A 15945-nucleotide genomic window follows, 5' to 3' on the forward strand; every position below is an offset into this window, starting at 1 on the left:
AGAATATCAGTGAGTTGTCACAGTGATCAAACAAAGTCCTTTTCTTAAGCCACTCACAGAAAGGTTTAAGATCTGAAATGTCCAGCTGAAACTTTACAGAGAACTGCTTAGGGAGGCAGAATGTAATTACCCATGTTGGAGTCTGGCCAGATTTCCAAGGTTAACACCTTTCATCTTGACATCAAATCTTTAATGACCACATGTGGTAAAGCCATTTGTTCAACATCTCGTTTGGGAATATAGCATATCCAGAGTTACTGTGCCTTTCTTGTCATGCTGGAGTACTGGTTCAGTATTGCTCTACAGGAAAACGGTTCTCAAAGTTGCCAACAATACTTCGTGGACAACCACATATTTCCTCTGGAGACTCCTATTTGAGTATAACCAGAACCTACTGGTCTGATTTTGCTTTCTTCTGAGTGATCTGATCCTCTGTCCTTCTTAACCAGCTAATAGCAAACACTGCAATTACCCTTATTTCCAGGTTGCCAAATAAAATAATTAGAAAAGCAGGCATTATGATTTTGGAAAGATATGTTAGAAAATGAAGGGGAATGATGACAGTGTGTTCTTGCAGTGCCAATGAAAACACTGCTAAGGAGATCCAACACTATTTCCTGGACATCCAGGCAGACAAAAGAGAGTCCCAGGATTCACTCATACAGAAGGATCGCAGAAAGGCTCCTTTCTGTTTCTGAGTATATGGCATAGGGAAATACAGCCAGAGGAATAAACTACAGAGTGCCTTTCTTGAGCAGTATGTACTGTTTAGACGGTGGATGGAATCTTCTTTAAAAAAGATATTTCTTGTGATTTGTGAGATGGTCTAGCTGAGGCACAGAATCATTAGTTACATTTGCCTAATAATTACTCGTGTTTAGACTCTAACAAAAACTTATCTTTATGAACATTAAGTCTATTAAACTTGCCACTCTATTAATATTTGCGTAACTATATTGCTTAACAAACAATATTAAGGTTATGAGGGTTTGGAGCACATTGACTAAAGTCACTAAAAGGATGGGTGCATGAAGGCAGAGGACATCATGAATACCTCATAGTATACGAAATGCAAACTGTATTCCAGCTGTAATTCTTAAGGGACAAAGATAAATACCTGTTCTTTACAGTAGTTTTAATTGCTGTGTGAACTGGATCCTAATTTTCACTCTTATAATAAATTATATGATACTCTCCAGATTCTAAGGTAGTACACGAGGCTTTAATCTAAGTCTTGGGGTTTTTCCCTTGATTGCATATGCACTATGTGAAAGTCTAGTCCAGCACTTTACACTCACGGTTCTTTAGGTACTTTTCAGTGAAGATATGCAAGTACTCTGGTTTAGCATATTGGAAATGCAACGCTTATATGCTACTTGTACAAAGTTAGTTACAACTAAATTTCTTAGGCTCTCTTCCAGTACTGATACTGGAGTACACCACTATAAAGGGAAGTTGGGTTTGTCTCTAATAGCATGGCATGTCCTGAGCTTGATGTGAACCTTCCCAGGTTCTGTACAACATATTTTTGTTCATATGAAGTAGTATTTCAAGTGCAATAAATTCTAACTTGTGAACTGAAGCAAGATGGGACTAAACTTGAATGAAATTCTCCCTTTCAAAAAGCCATTTTGTTTTCAGATTATTGACACGTGTCTGTTTCTTATCAGTCCAATCTGTAATCTATTAAATAAGTCAGTCCCATTTCTGCCTGACATCTGTCACATTCAAACATGTATCTGTTATAGAGAGCTCATCTGCTCACAGATGCTAATGTCATTAGCCATTTAGTTTTGCTATGCCACTGTTTACCTCTTTCTCTGGACTCTGTCTGTGATGGTGTGTCTTCTTAGAGGGTGTGAAACTGCAGGAGTTTGGTGATTTCTTGTGTAGAGATGTGACTATGCACTGTGGTAGTTTTCTTAGGAAGAAGTGTTGGAATCCAAGACAGAGAAGAGGTTTGTATAAGTTTTGTCTGTTTTCCCCTGAGGTAGGTACATCTCATTTAGCCAAAGAGAAGCTACAGTATTACTAGCAGCAGCTGTAACCACTGCATGTCTCCCCTCTTGGTGTGCTGAATCCTTGTGAAAAAGGAGTGTGAAGACCACCATGTTCTGTGCAGATGCTTGAGACTTGTTCAGTCTTGGTGGTATGTGTATTTTGTAGCAAGATACCACATTCTTTAGGGAAACATGACCACAACAACTCTGAAATACTACATATAGAGGTGAAAAGAACAGACTCAAGCATTGAGGGCAACACAAGTGACAGGTCGCATAAAGTCTTGACCATCTACAGACTACATCAAGATCATTTGGGCTAGTAGAAGCACCTCCTATGAAACGAATGCATACCTGTATTGAGACAGTGTTTCGGATGTAGTCCTTTCCAACCTCCCCCACTATCTGGTCATGCATTTTGTTTCCCATCTTTCTGTCAGTGGCACTTCATTATTTGCAAATATCTGGATTGGTACATTTATGGCTTTTAAAAGGAAGTAATAAGATGCAGCACATGCTCTTCACCTGGTGTTTTTGCACAATCACATGAGCATGCTTTTGATGCCACCAACAGCTGTGAGGCAAATCTGTAACCATTATTTAGGTCCCCAGGAAATGGGAAAAGTCTTATAAATATTTTTGGTTTAAGGTATTGGAAAGCACAAAGTTTCCAGTTGATAAGATCCATGCTGGTTCCGAGTCAAGGCTATTCTGTTTCCCTGTGCTCCTTTCTCTTCTGTCCCACTTTTGCCTGTCTCCTTAGATACTTGAGTGTGTTTGGGGTATAAAATGTCTGTTTGCTCTTTGAAGTCAGTGTTTGTGTCTTAATGGATTAGGAGTCTCCTGGCAGGGCCTCGGGCAAGCCTCGTGCTGGCTGTGGCTATGCCATGGCAGCAGCCCTCTGCCATCTCACTGCAAGTCTTGTGGTGGGGCTTGAGTGCTCAGTGGTGCTGGGCAATGGATCTGTGGCTAACCTGCCTTGGGCAGGCTGCTCACAGCTCTGTGGACTCCACTGGGGCACTGCCACCTCACAGGGCTGTAGGTGGGGCTGAGGCTGGTGAAAAAGGCCACCCTTCCTCTCTAGGACAGTGCCTGCCACTCCTTCAAAGGGAAGACAAAATGGCTGACAGCCAGGCAGGTGGAAGACTGCAGGCCTGCTCTCACGGCAGATATGTTTCTCCAAATGCTCAAACCTCAGAAGGTTAAATGCAGAAAAGTGAGACGTTTCTTGCTAATTTTGATGCCACCTGGTGCATGGGGCTGGCTGGAGCGTGAGTGCTCACTGAGAGGCCAGTACTTGCTGAGGAGCCATCTGTCCCTGTGGGGCTGGCAGAAGAGGAAGATTGGGGACAGTCGTGCCCCTCCATCCAGTCGTGCTGTGGATGAGTTGAGCTGGCCTTTCTCCCTCCTCCTGCCCCCATGGTGCTCATGTTGGCCTCCTTCCACCTCCTGCCATGTCTGACAGGCTGTTGAATTTCAGTGCAGGCCCATGAAGGGCTGGGTGGCTGCAGCATCTGGCACAGAGGCCGTGCATCAGCAGGCACTGCGCCTCGCTCTCCGTCAGCCCATGTCCAGTCCCGTGCTGCTCCTATGCTCCATTTTATCCTACACGAATTTTATCCTGAGGCTTGTGAGAATCTTGGAAGTCCTTGCTCCCACAGTCTCAAGGCTTGGCTTTTGCTTTCTGCCTCATAGAATTTTTATTGTTTTTGATTTTTTTATTCTCCAAAGAAAAGCTGTCTCAATCAGAAAGGAAGAGAAGACTTTGAACATCTTTATCAGTTTTGGGGATTTTTTTTCATCTCACGATTTAAAAAAAAAAAAAAAATCTTTCATGTGCAGTCTGACTAATAACTTTTGTAAACTTGTGTTGGCAGAACTAACAACAGCTTAAATAAAATGACTAATTGTTTTCGTTCATCATCTATTCATTGCAAGAGCAATTATAGTTTCAGGGTTCTGCCCCCAAATGAGGGCCAGATCCTGCAGTCATGTATTACCCATCTCCCTGTTTACATTCTCTAGCATATAGATGGCTCTATTCAGGCTCCAGGCCCCTTCCTGTAAAATCTGATTGCTTCAGATTTGGGTAAGAATTTGGGCAACCCGGCATACCTAGTGCTCCCCTTGACTTCCAGCAAGAAATAAATTATCATTTACTCTTGTAGCTTGATTTGTTCATGTTGTGGTAGGTGGCTACTAAAATGTTAAGATGCCCTCACTTGCCTCTTTCTGTTATGCTGAAATTTAGCACCGAAGGCAAGTTGCCGTTCTGCGAAGCATACAAAATATTCCCCTCTTGTTAGTATATATTTTTTATTTTCCTACATATAAGATTTAAGAAATAAAATGCCTGTAGCAAACCTCAGACTTCCTTGGAGAAGCACACCCAATCTGTGAAAAAAACAGATTCGATTAAATCTTAAATAGTTTAATAAAAGCCAAATCTTTCATTTGCTTATTTTACATGAGTTGCAGGACAGACTGAGTAAGCTGCTCTGGGAATGGAGCTTGTGTTCCCTCATGCCTCAGGTAGGGGTGAAGGATGAGTCTGTGAAGGTCTTATTGTCTGGGATTTTGTCATAGTTGTGTGGTCAGAAATTGTACCAGGATGGAGCAGCTCAATAGGGATTCAAGTCCTCTCTCCTCTGAAGGTCCGCTTGTGGTTGCATACACTGCCTGCCTGCAGCATGGGGAGTGTTCAACTCCTGTGAGCAGTGGGAGAAATGTGTAGGAATGGAGTCATATTGCTATAGGCAGTTCCATCCACGAATCTTTATTGCTTTTCATGCCACTTCACTGCAACATGGGAAAGGCAAAGAAATCATCTACTTTGGCTCTATCTTAGAGCTGAAATTGAGCCAAAAGCCCAAGTAAGGACAGCTTTACTGGATTCTGTTGAATCATGGACATGTTCCCTTGTCTTTCCAGTAGGCAGAAAGAAAAACCGAGGTTTTGGAAATTATTGAAGTCTAAATAGGGAATTTCTCATCTACTCTGGACTACATAGCTTGATCCTGTTTCTGCCACTGCAAACTGCATTTGTGTGTATGAGATCCTGAAAGGTACTGTATTCACTCCTAAACCCCTTATCTTCTTGTCCACAAAGCAGCTGTAGTTGATAGCAAGCAATTCATGGGGGGAAAAAAAAAAGTGAAAATGGTAATCTTAACACTCTATTTTGTACTTGGCATATCTCAAAACACTTCACAAAGTGAAGGTGACTAATTTTAAATCCTTCAGCCATCCAATGTGCTAGTTAAGAAGAGGGAGGAGAAGCATTTGTTTGTAACATGTAGGAATTGTATCTTATAAAGTGGCCATGTTCCTTTTCAAGGCTGTTTATGAATGGTGAGTAGTTTTGGGCCTTACAGCCCTTGAATGCAAAACTCACTGTAGTTCAATAGAAAATGGATTGAGAAAGTTGTTCCTATTCCAGTATCTTCCCCTCTGAGTATCATGAGTCTTGCACAAATACTGTACCTAGGTTTAGAATATTCTGGAAGTAATCCTAAGAGCTACTGGGTAGCAAAGCGATACAAGAAAAATGAATCTTCTAAGAACTTAATTTTAAACACTGCATCTGACAGCAATGCAGTTCTATTACAACACCAAAACTGCTTTGCATATATATATATTTCTCTTTTTCAAAACTCTCAATATGATTTATGAGCAGCAATTAACTAAACCTTTTAAAACCATGTGACAGAGGTGTTGCTGGGCCTATTTATGAACTAGGCAAGCTGAGGCACAGAGGTGTCAAATGTAGCTTGGCAGCAATGGTATTGCAAAACGAAGACCAGAACCTAAGAATCCTGAATCACAGCCCCTATTCTAATAGCTACCCATTTATTGTTAGAAGATCATTAACATCCACTGGGCTTGTCTGGCAGACTTGAGGAACTTCCACATGCTTTGAAATGCAGAGGGGTTATCTTTACTAAATGATGAATGTAGGAGGGTTTTAACATAATGCTGAAGAAATACATATAAACCACAATTGGATGAGAATCAATATAGGCAATGAAAAAGAAATCCTGCTGAAACAGATATTTCCTGTCATTCAGCAATGTTTATATTCTGTGCTCCTTTTATGCTGCTCTACCTATGTAACATAAAAGCCTTTAAAAATGTCAATGGCAGATGGCTTGTAGGATACTGTACTGTAGTGCTCCCAGACCATGAGCTTCCTTCCTTCTCAAGTCAACAGGACTGAGACTATTACAGACTTCAGTGTATGGGGTAGGTGTAGACTCTTTGTGTGTGTTTGTGTTTACAGATAGATGGGGTTTGCAAATCCCTGTTGGAAGACTGGCCCCAGTGCTCTTGTGAGCCTCAGAGGATGGTATAATGCTACTGATTGGGGGAAAGGCACTTGGGAAAAGGTGCTCCAGCCAAGGCAAAATTTACCCCTGCTTAGCTGACACCTTTACCACTGCCACAGAAGTACACAAACCTTGCAGTGTCCCTTAGGTACCATGTTCACTCTCAAATGCACTGCTACTGATGCAGCTGTAATGCTATGGAGGCAGAGCTGGAATTGGATATGAGCATCTGATTGCAGACATGGTCCCAAGAGGGTCTGCAAGTCATTCTAGATCAATAGAAGAGGTGAGCTAAGCATCAGCTAACACTGGATACGGACAGGTGTTTTAGAAAAAAAGTTGGTGTCTGAACCTCTATTTTACAGCACTATGTGAAAAAAGAAGAAATTTATGAAGTAGCCTCTAGTTTCTTACCTGCAAGTACATTCATATTAATAATATGGTACGAATTCCAGATCTACATTGCTAATTGTGGAAAGATAGAAACATGTGGAAACTTGATAAATACAGCATGGGGACTTGCCATGTGTTTAAAACTTGGAAAGGGAAATGCTTTATTCACATCTGAAAGTAACAGCTATGTAGTAGTGGAAATAATACTTTTTTTTGTTGTTATACAGAGATTGCTGCTGCGTAGCAGGTGATTTAATCTGGGGATTTTTTTTTTAATGATAAAGGAAAAGTAGAATACATATGTGGGTAATTAAATATAGGAGATCCTATTTCTGGTTTTAGTGTAAATGCATGTATTATTTGTAAACCTGACTCATTTGTAAAGACACACACAAAAATATGGGCATATATTCAGAATTATCCAAGTCCTCGTATGAGTGTGTGCAGCACTTGGTAAGCTGGTATGAAAATGTTGCCCCATAATGGTCTAGGCTACCAGTACAGTTACTGCCGTCACTGATCTACATCTTCTGTGTGTTCATTTTCACATGCAATTATATTAAACTCTGGACAGTATTTTACCCTTTGCAGGTAAGTATTTAAGGGAGAACCAGGTAAGCAAATAATATTGCTGAAAATAAACACATAAACCCCAACCTCAAAATTAAAATCAAAACAAGTGTTCTTTTAGGATCTCAACACAAACTTTGCAACCTGTAAGACTAGATGGTTTGACAGTCCTCATGTTGCTCTGAGCACCCAACTCAACTCAAAATTCTACAAAATTGTAAGGCAATCCCTGCCTATTGTTTGTTTGGTGTCTTGGTTATTTTCTTCCTTTAGCCAAAGGTGCAAAGCAAAATAGGTCTGTGGTCCTGCTCACATTACAACCTGTGAGAGTTTGCTTACACTGAAGTCACTGACAAAACCCTCAATAGCTTTAATGGGGGCAAGAACAGGCTCACCGTGATTTAGTGTTCAGCTCAAGGCAGAGACGGGGGCTCTTTGAAAATGACAACTTGTGGGTTTCGGAGAGGTCATTAACATATTTGTCATGGGGGAAAAAGGGTAAATAAGGAACTTGAAAAGAAAGACAGATATTAATTACGCTTCAGACAACATTGTTGTGTGCTGATGACATACTCTAGCTTTCCAGACGGCTATAATTTGCAAGTGAGCCCAACGAGTATGAGACTTTACAGCAAGCAGAGCAATTAGTTCTTCCTGAGTTGCAAGAGTGACATCATGTGTGCAAAACATGCCTTCGCCTTCAGCTAACAACACATCCTCATTTATTCTTCCTGTAGGGTCACTGTTTGCTGGGAAGGCCATTAAATCATACCTCTGATGGTTGCATTAACTTTTCAGACTAGTGAATAAGGGTCCTTAAAGTACAGATAAAAAACTCACGTCCAAAGCACCAGCTATCAGCAAAAGCAACTCCAATATCTGATTTTATGCCCTACAGCTGGTCTATAAAATTCTTTTATTCTTCTAACTACCCTTTTTTCAGTGTCTTGAAAACTTGTCCCTGTTGAAGTGATCTAACTTGATAACTGTAATTTTTTGAGGGTTTTTTTGGTCTGGAATTTGTCAAATTCGTGTTGGAAAAGGTAAGGGGATGCCTTTATAAGCTCTTTATACCGAGTTCTGAAAAAATAAAATATTTTATTTAACTATAAAGTATAATAGAAATTAAATACTTGAATGGTGATGTTAATATGGATCTGGGTATAGATTTCCAGTAGTGTGTGAGGTTTCATATCACCAGAGAGTAATAAATTATGGCATTGATCTATAGAGACAATTACATTTATTCTTTAATCAGATACAAAATCCCACTGGAGCCACATTCTACTTACCTGCAGTAAATTAATCTTCTAAGTGCTTTTGTAGAATCAAAAGCCAAAAAAAAAAACCCAAAATCCTCATGAATTATTTTTTAGCTCTTTTGTCTGTTAGAACTGTGATGCAAATTGTCAGGTAGTTTTTGATATTTTTACTGGATTAATAAAAAATTTTAAAAAAAGGATATGAATAGGCTTGACTTGAGAGATTTATTTCAGTGTAGGTAAAGCTGCTTTATCTTTTGAAGAAAACTGTAGCTACAAACTCAAAATGAGTATTTCACCCTTACAGGTTTGGGTTTTTTTCTAAACATAGCAGTGGGCACACAGATCTGGCAGAGCAGATGTGGAATGGGGCCACAACTTGCACGGCACAGAGAGCTGAGGAAACTTGCTTCAAATAGGAGTAAATTTCTTCTACTGTGGTGAGGTGTCAGACAGGGTTGTAGACACATCCTTGTTGTCTTTCACCAGATGTCATAGAGTTTGATGCTCAGTGTTGGTTGGTCTCGGTACATCTCTATCTGTCTGTCTATTTGAGGAAAATAGAAACTTGGTCTCTGAAGCCACCAGAGTGTTTTGATAGGAGCTGTTATTAAGAATATTAATATTCTTATGTTAACCAAAGCCAGGAATGAATCTGTTGCTGGATTGTGCCTGGGATGTATAACATGTCTTTATGTCCTCACAAAGCTATGGCAAAAACCATCCAAGAGCTGACGATGGCTATTTTGTAGAAAACTATATATCAGGGATCTGTGCAGCCTTTTAGTCCCTGCCAACACTGAAATTTCTTGGTATCTCTTCTGTTTGTGACAATTCAACCCAGCATAGGGAGGCAGATTGTGTACAGCATTCAATTTACATTTTTTTTCTGCAGCGAAGTTGCTGGTTTAGTTGCAACAGTGAAGGAAGGTAGACATCTGAGAGTGTGAAGTGCCAAGTGGAGCCCAAAGAGAGGAAGAAAATTCAGAATTCTGTGAAAAAGTTTGAACCCTGTCCCTGAGCTTCAACTGCAGGGACTTTCCTCTTAACTGAAGCCTGAGGATACCTTCATATGAGCCTGTTCAGTTAACTTCTTTATCTGTAGGTGCCAGCATGGCCACAGATGCGATAGGGGAAACTATTGGTTTTGGTGGTGTGGTCAAAAGAAGAGTAACGCATGCCTGCATGAACTGTGTTTTTGGCTAACAAGCTCTGCACAGCCTGAAGAAGCGAACCTCCCACAGAGGAAGAATCTGTCTGCTTCATGGACCGTTCTGGTTGAATTATTCCTCTGGCAATTAACCCCCTTAGCTGTAGTTTAATAATATAAAACTGGTGACAGGCTGTTTTAAGATTTAAGCGAGTGGTTTTGATTAATTTGCTCCATTTCAAGGGCAAAAAATGTGTAAACTTGGTCTTTACTGAATACTACACCACTTTGCATGTGTTGTTGACCTACCAAAATTGTACACCTCTCTTTGCCTACCTGACATGCTTCTCCACATTTAAATCAATACTTGACCATCTACTTGAAGTCACACAGGAAAACTGAGGTTGTGTAAGAATTAGATTGGAAGATTTCAACCTCAAAAACATAAGTGTGTGAGCAGAAACTGCAACTATTACTAATCATACATTCTTGTCTTCTGTTCACCTTGCCATATTGAGATGTGGTTTACAGAAGAGGTGAAGGTTGTCTCTCTTCTATATACAGACATTTATATTTGCTTGTCTGCCCATGCACACACTCACCAAGCTCTCCACACAGCACATAAGAAAGAATCTTTTTGGTGGTTTTAATGAAAATGCAGTTTCATAGCTCTAATGCTCAACAGCTGGGAAAATGCATGCTTTTCTCCTTCATCTCTAGACTTATTTGAAAGATTTTTGTTTTGTGGCTTTACTGGGTGACTCTTCTGATGAACTGATTTTTAAAAAATCATGTAATTTCTTCAAAGACTATAGTGGTTACCATAGAAATACGTTAGCTGCAAAACAAGGAATAATTAGTTTATGTTTGTTCCTTTGTGCCTCCTAATTTCTTCCATTCAGGATTTTTAAGCATATAATTAAAGGGATTATTCAGCTTTGTGATTTTTTTTCCCCCTCTCTATAAATTCATTTAAAGACAAAACTCTGATGTCTGCAGAGCATAAATAATAATGATTATATGTGGTAATTAGTCCAACCTGTTCATCCACATAGCAGAAAACAATGTGTTTTCTGTCGCAAGACTGCAAGGCTGACTAGTGGTCACTCTCAGCTTCGACCGTGGCATTCCCAGTTATCCATCTCATCCCTTATGGCTACTCAACTAATTACTGTTAATGAAACATGGTTTGGAAGCAGCCTCTTGAGAGCACTGCAGGACACCTGTGGTGTCATTCGAGTTCTGGGACAAGCTAAATTTGACAAGAAAGGCATGAGCAGGCTCATGAAGGTCAGGTGACAATGAGCAAAGACTGGAGTATTGTGACACTGGGCTTTAAGGTAGTTATTTAACACCTCTGCCCCAGGAGGATTTGCCAAGTAGGCAAAGCTCTGCCTGTCTATGCAGAAGGGCTGAAACTTGTAGGACTTCTCCAGCAACACTTGTGATGGATTGCACTGTTTGCAAAATGGCAGTTTTCCCTGAACACAGGAAACAGTGTTGCAGCCTTTCAGTTCAGAGGTTAAATCCCTGTGCAGCAATTCTTTGTTGGGAGAAATGCTCTTTCTTTAAAACTCCAAGAGGAATAAGAGTCTTGTCCCAGACCTACACAGTTCTGTTCCCTTTTTCCAATCCAATCAGTCTGGAAATGTTCCAGACTAGATAAGGGAAAAGCATCAGGAGCAAGGTTTATGTGCAGCCTTTGCTGCCCATCATGCCAGCCTGCAGTCTGGCAGCTGGGATGCTGCTGATGTTGCTGAGAGGCATGGGCCTGTGCTCTTGTCATCCCCAACCAATGTCCTAACCTCAGTTCTTCTGTGGAAGAGATGAACACTGCCAGCACCTAACCTGCTAAGTATCTTCCGATGACTTTCCTGGATTGCATCCTTCAGGAAAAGGAACAATTGGTGTCTCGTGGCTTTTGAGGGCTCAGATCTGAACTAGCTTCTGAGATACTGAGGTGCTTTGCCCCAGGCAGAAGGGCTTTGGGTAGGTGCTAATAGAGTCATCTGCAAAGGGATGGGATTTTTGAGCATTGCTGTGCTTGACGTTGGGCTTTAATGTCCACACTAGTCTCCCTTTATGCATCCTGTTCCTTATTTGACTATAGTTTTCAAGCTTCTCTTTCTGTCGAGCATTTTATGTCCCTCAGGTAACCCAGGAACAAAAGCGCTCAAGTTCGCTTTAACTCCCTGAAGCACGTTTTCTGCTCTGCTCACTCTGAATGCCCTCCTCTCAAAACACAACTGTTTATTTCAGAGCCGAAAGATACTTCCGCTTATCCACAGAGACCAAGTGCCGAAGCTCGCGCTGTGAAAGACCGAGCCGTGCGGGCCCAGGGGCTCCGCGGGGGGGCGCAGCGCGGGGCGGGGGCTGCGCGGGCACCGCGGCGCCCCCTGGCGGCCGGCCGTGTCCCGCCTCCCGTAGCGCGGCAGGCGGTGGCAGGCGCGGCAGCAGTCCCGACGGGTCGGGTCGGTGCCCGCGCCTGGCTCTCGGGGGAACTCTGCGTGAGAGCTCGGAGTTCAGATCTGGCAGGGACACCGCGGGCTCCGCTCCGTGGGCGGCGGGAGCCGAGCCAGCTTCGAGTGACTAAGGGGTAAAGTGCAAATCCCTGGTCGTGACCTTCCCTGCAGTGAGCTCTGCTCTTGTTCAAACCTAATATGCACTTTGCCATTGCCTCTGATAGTCTGAACTTCATTTCCAGTGGATTTAAAAATGCTTTATCTGGATATGTCGTCTGCTTTAGCTTCTTGAAATGCAAAATTAACTTTGTAACTCAAGGATGACTTTTGGCAAAAGAGCGTAATATTCAGGAATGGCCACCTGGGACAGGACATTCCACTTCATGCAGTTCTTGCACAATTATGAGCGATTCACCTTAAATATTATTCTGAGGAGTAATAAAAAAAAGTAAGAAAATTCTGGTTAATAACAACCTGGACAAAACAATTATCCTGCTAAGACTCTTTATTGAATCATATATGCAAAACACAGGAGATTTTCATAACAGATGTATTTAATTGGGATGAAAAGCCAGGTTTTAAACCCACAGTGTCTTGTAGTTCAGTTAGAGCTGGACTAGTTCTGATGTGATTGAATAGAAGAGACGGAACTAGAAGCCTCTGGGATCTCAAACAAGAATTTACTGCTGTGGAAGCCCCTCAAAGCCTCATTATTGTCTAACAGCAACTATAATAATGAAGGCCTGAAAGATCATTTATATAATAGTTCAATTGGCTTGGTTAGTTTTCGTAACTGTCTGCAGCAGGCTTTTGGAAGCTCTCCCAGTGTTTATTGAAATAAATGTCAGGGCAAGAATATTGTGTTGTTTGTCACAGATATAAACTCTGGCAAAAGGGGAATAACCTAGCAGTATGCATGGCTCTAAAGTTTTACCCTTCTAGGGAGAGGGCAGCATCTGGCAGCTCTCTCTGCTCTTTGTTTGCTATTAAGAGTAACACTGCATATACTTGGCTCCTGCTGTCATTAGTAGTAGTGGTTAAGTGTCCTGGAGCACAGCAAAAGCTGGAGTCTGTGGAGCTGTGTCAAATCTGGCCACACGGAAGCAAAGCTATCAACAAAGGCTTCCTTAAAAGCAAGTTTTAGGAGACTTTATTGCATTGTGTCCCATGATGTGGTCAGGTGTAAACAGAGCACTAGCTCTTGGAGCTGGCGAAGCATGAGTGGGTCACTTAGAGAGTCTCCCTGCTTCACAAAGGATGAATCTTCTTGCCAAGTACTTGTTAGGGCTTTTGAATTCTCCAGTAATGGAGTTTCTACAAATTACCCTTTTGCCCCAAAACTACTTAACATTCTAATTGTCTTCTTTAATTTTCCTTCCTCATGTTGAGCCTAAATTTCTTTTCATTCAGTTTCCCATAATTGTTCCCAGTTATCCATCCTGTCCCATCCTGAACACTTCCCTCCCATCTGTGAAGCTAATACCTGTCAGTTATCCGCAGACTGTTTCTTTTGGTCTAAGATATAAGTATGCAATTCCTCTAATCTTCCTTCTACCATCCATTCCCTCAGGCTCTTCATTATTTTGCTAGTCTTGCTCTGAACTGCTTCCTATTTATCACTGCTCTTTTATGGTGATTTCTAAACTGCCCACACTGCCTTTCTGGCATTATTCTCTCCCCTGCCCGTGTACATGCAACCCATGGAGGGTCGAATTTTGTGTACAGACCTGGATGACCCCACTCTCTTAGCTAAGGAAGCTTTCACAACTAGAGAATACGCTGTCCCAACATGTAATTATATACTCTGCAAGTGGGAGTATGGCACGTTAAATACTACTTGCAGTTAAACATTTACCCAGAATAAACCATTAGTGGCAGGCATGACTGATGGGAGAATAGGATAGTTTTTCCTGGTCACTTCAAAATCATTTTCCGAAGATTCCTCTAGCATCTGAGATCTTGCCTTGCATGGCTCTTTTGCAAGCAGGAGCAGGGAGCAGGGACAGTTGCTGAGACACAGCTATAAGTCCTGTAACTTGCTTTTAAAATCAGTATTTATTCCCCATTGATACTGTCTGCTGAGTGCAGAAGAGCAGAGTCTGTGCTTTCAGCGTGTCTGTCTCCTGTGTGCTGGCATTCCTGCTATCATGATATTTCTTGTGAGAACAACTGAATGTGGTGCATCGCTCATGGGGTGTGGTGGATGTGCCCGCGTTGTTGTTTTAAGGGCTTTTAAGCTTATTTGGAAAATAAGCAGTTAGAGTCTGCAAGTGAAGTTGGTTTTGGGTAAGAACATTTTAAGACTTGACTTTGCCTTTGATATAACTTTCAGGTTTTATTCTGTGATGGACAAGGAAGATTGGAGAAATATATGTTTAGGAATCTTTTTATAGTAAACAAATTATGTTAATATGTGGAACAGAAAACAACTTTTAAAACCACTAAGTGCTAGTAGTGAAGTATAGTGACCACCAAGCGTTTCATTTCTGAAAATAGACCACCAGAGAATCATATTTTAAAATGTTTTGCCAGCTGAATGTCTTTCTAAAAAGTTAATCTTTACAAGAACAAAAGAAAGGGCTTGAACAATAAGTCTAGATGAAATAATCGTGTAAGTAAATATCAAGCTAGTTAAGGGAGCAAAACCTGGGTGAACCTCATGCACACAGCGTGTGTCAACAATAAGCCAGACGGTGACTGAAATGAGTGGCCAGACCCTCCTTTGGGATAAATCATTGTCGTAATGTGAGGATTTGGCTCAGGGGTTATGATTACAATGCCTTGCTGCTGGGTGAAGTGCAGGATGTTCTGCTGGTTGTTTACCTTTGCCTTGACCAATGCGAAAGAGAATAAGGGTAAGATACGGACAGAAAGTAGGAGCTCTGGAGCCAGCAGTTGCTTTGCTCAAAGAAAGTGCAGTTCTGCTGCCTCTCTGACAGTTATTGTTACTCATCTTTTTTCTTCTTAATTTATTCTTTTCTCTCAGTACTTGGAAAGGCTGATCTCAGTCATGACCTCTCTATATAAGACAAAATCTTAACGTTCTTGTCAACGCTTAGATGTTATATTGATGGAGGAGATCTGAAGCTGGTGGGAGAGGGTGAGGGATGGCCAGATGGTGGGTGGAAATGGAAACAGGATGACATAAGATCTGAGAGAGTTGTTAATGCTTTTTATTATTGTTGTTAGACAAAGACTAAGAAAGAAAATGTGAGCCCAAGAGTGCCATGGAGATCCTTCTGTGGAAAAGTGCTTTGTCACAAGAGCTCCATCCTTCTCACACAAGCCGTGCCAGTTCCTGGGGAACTCTGGGTCCGGAAGTGTAAAGCAATCAAGGTGGACTTTTCCCTGTTCCCATCATAGATGTCTGTCAGCAAAGTGGAATTGCATCTTCTCTGTGGACCTTCTGGGCAAGGCTGGCCACTAACTGTTGTTGAAGGTTTACAAATCCAGAAAATTGTGTCATTATAACATCCATGAATCTGCAGTTGCATTGTGCTTGGTTAAGTGTTCACTTTGATCTTCCTGGAGAGCTTAACCATAGGTAGCTGTTTAATAAGCAAGGAAAGGACTTTTCAAGTCTTCTGACCCGTTCCCTGAACCACTACAGGAAAAACTACTCCTGTCTTTCTAGTGAAAAGCTTTTAAATTTGTTTTTAAAGACTTTCCATGATGATCTATGACTTCTGCAATCGGCCTGTTCCAGTGTTTCTCTCTCTCACTTGAAGGTTTTCTTGAAGTCTAACGTAAGTCTCTTGTGCCAAAATTTGTCCATTTTTCTCA

This window comes from Colius striatus, chromosome 9 (genome assembly GCF_028858725.1).
Source record: "Colius striatus isolate bColStr4 chromosome 9, bColStr4.1.hap1, whole genome shotgun sequence".
Lineage (NCBI taxonomy): Eukaryota > Metazoa > Chordata > Aves > Coliiformes > Coliidae > Colius > Colius striatus.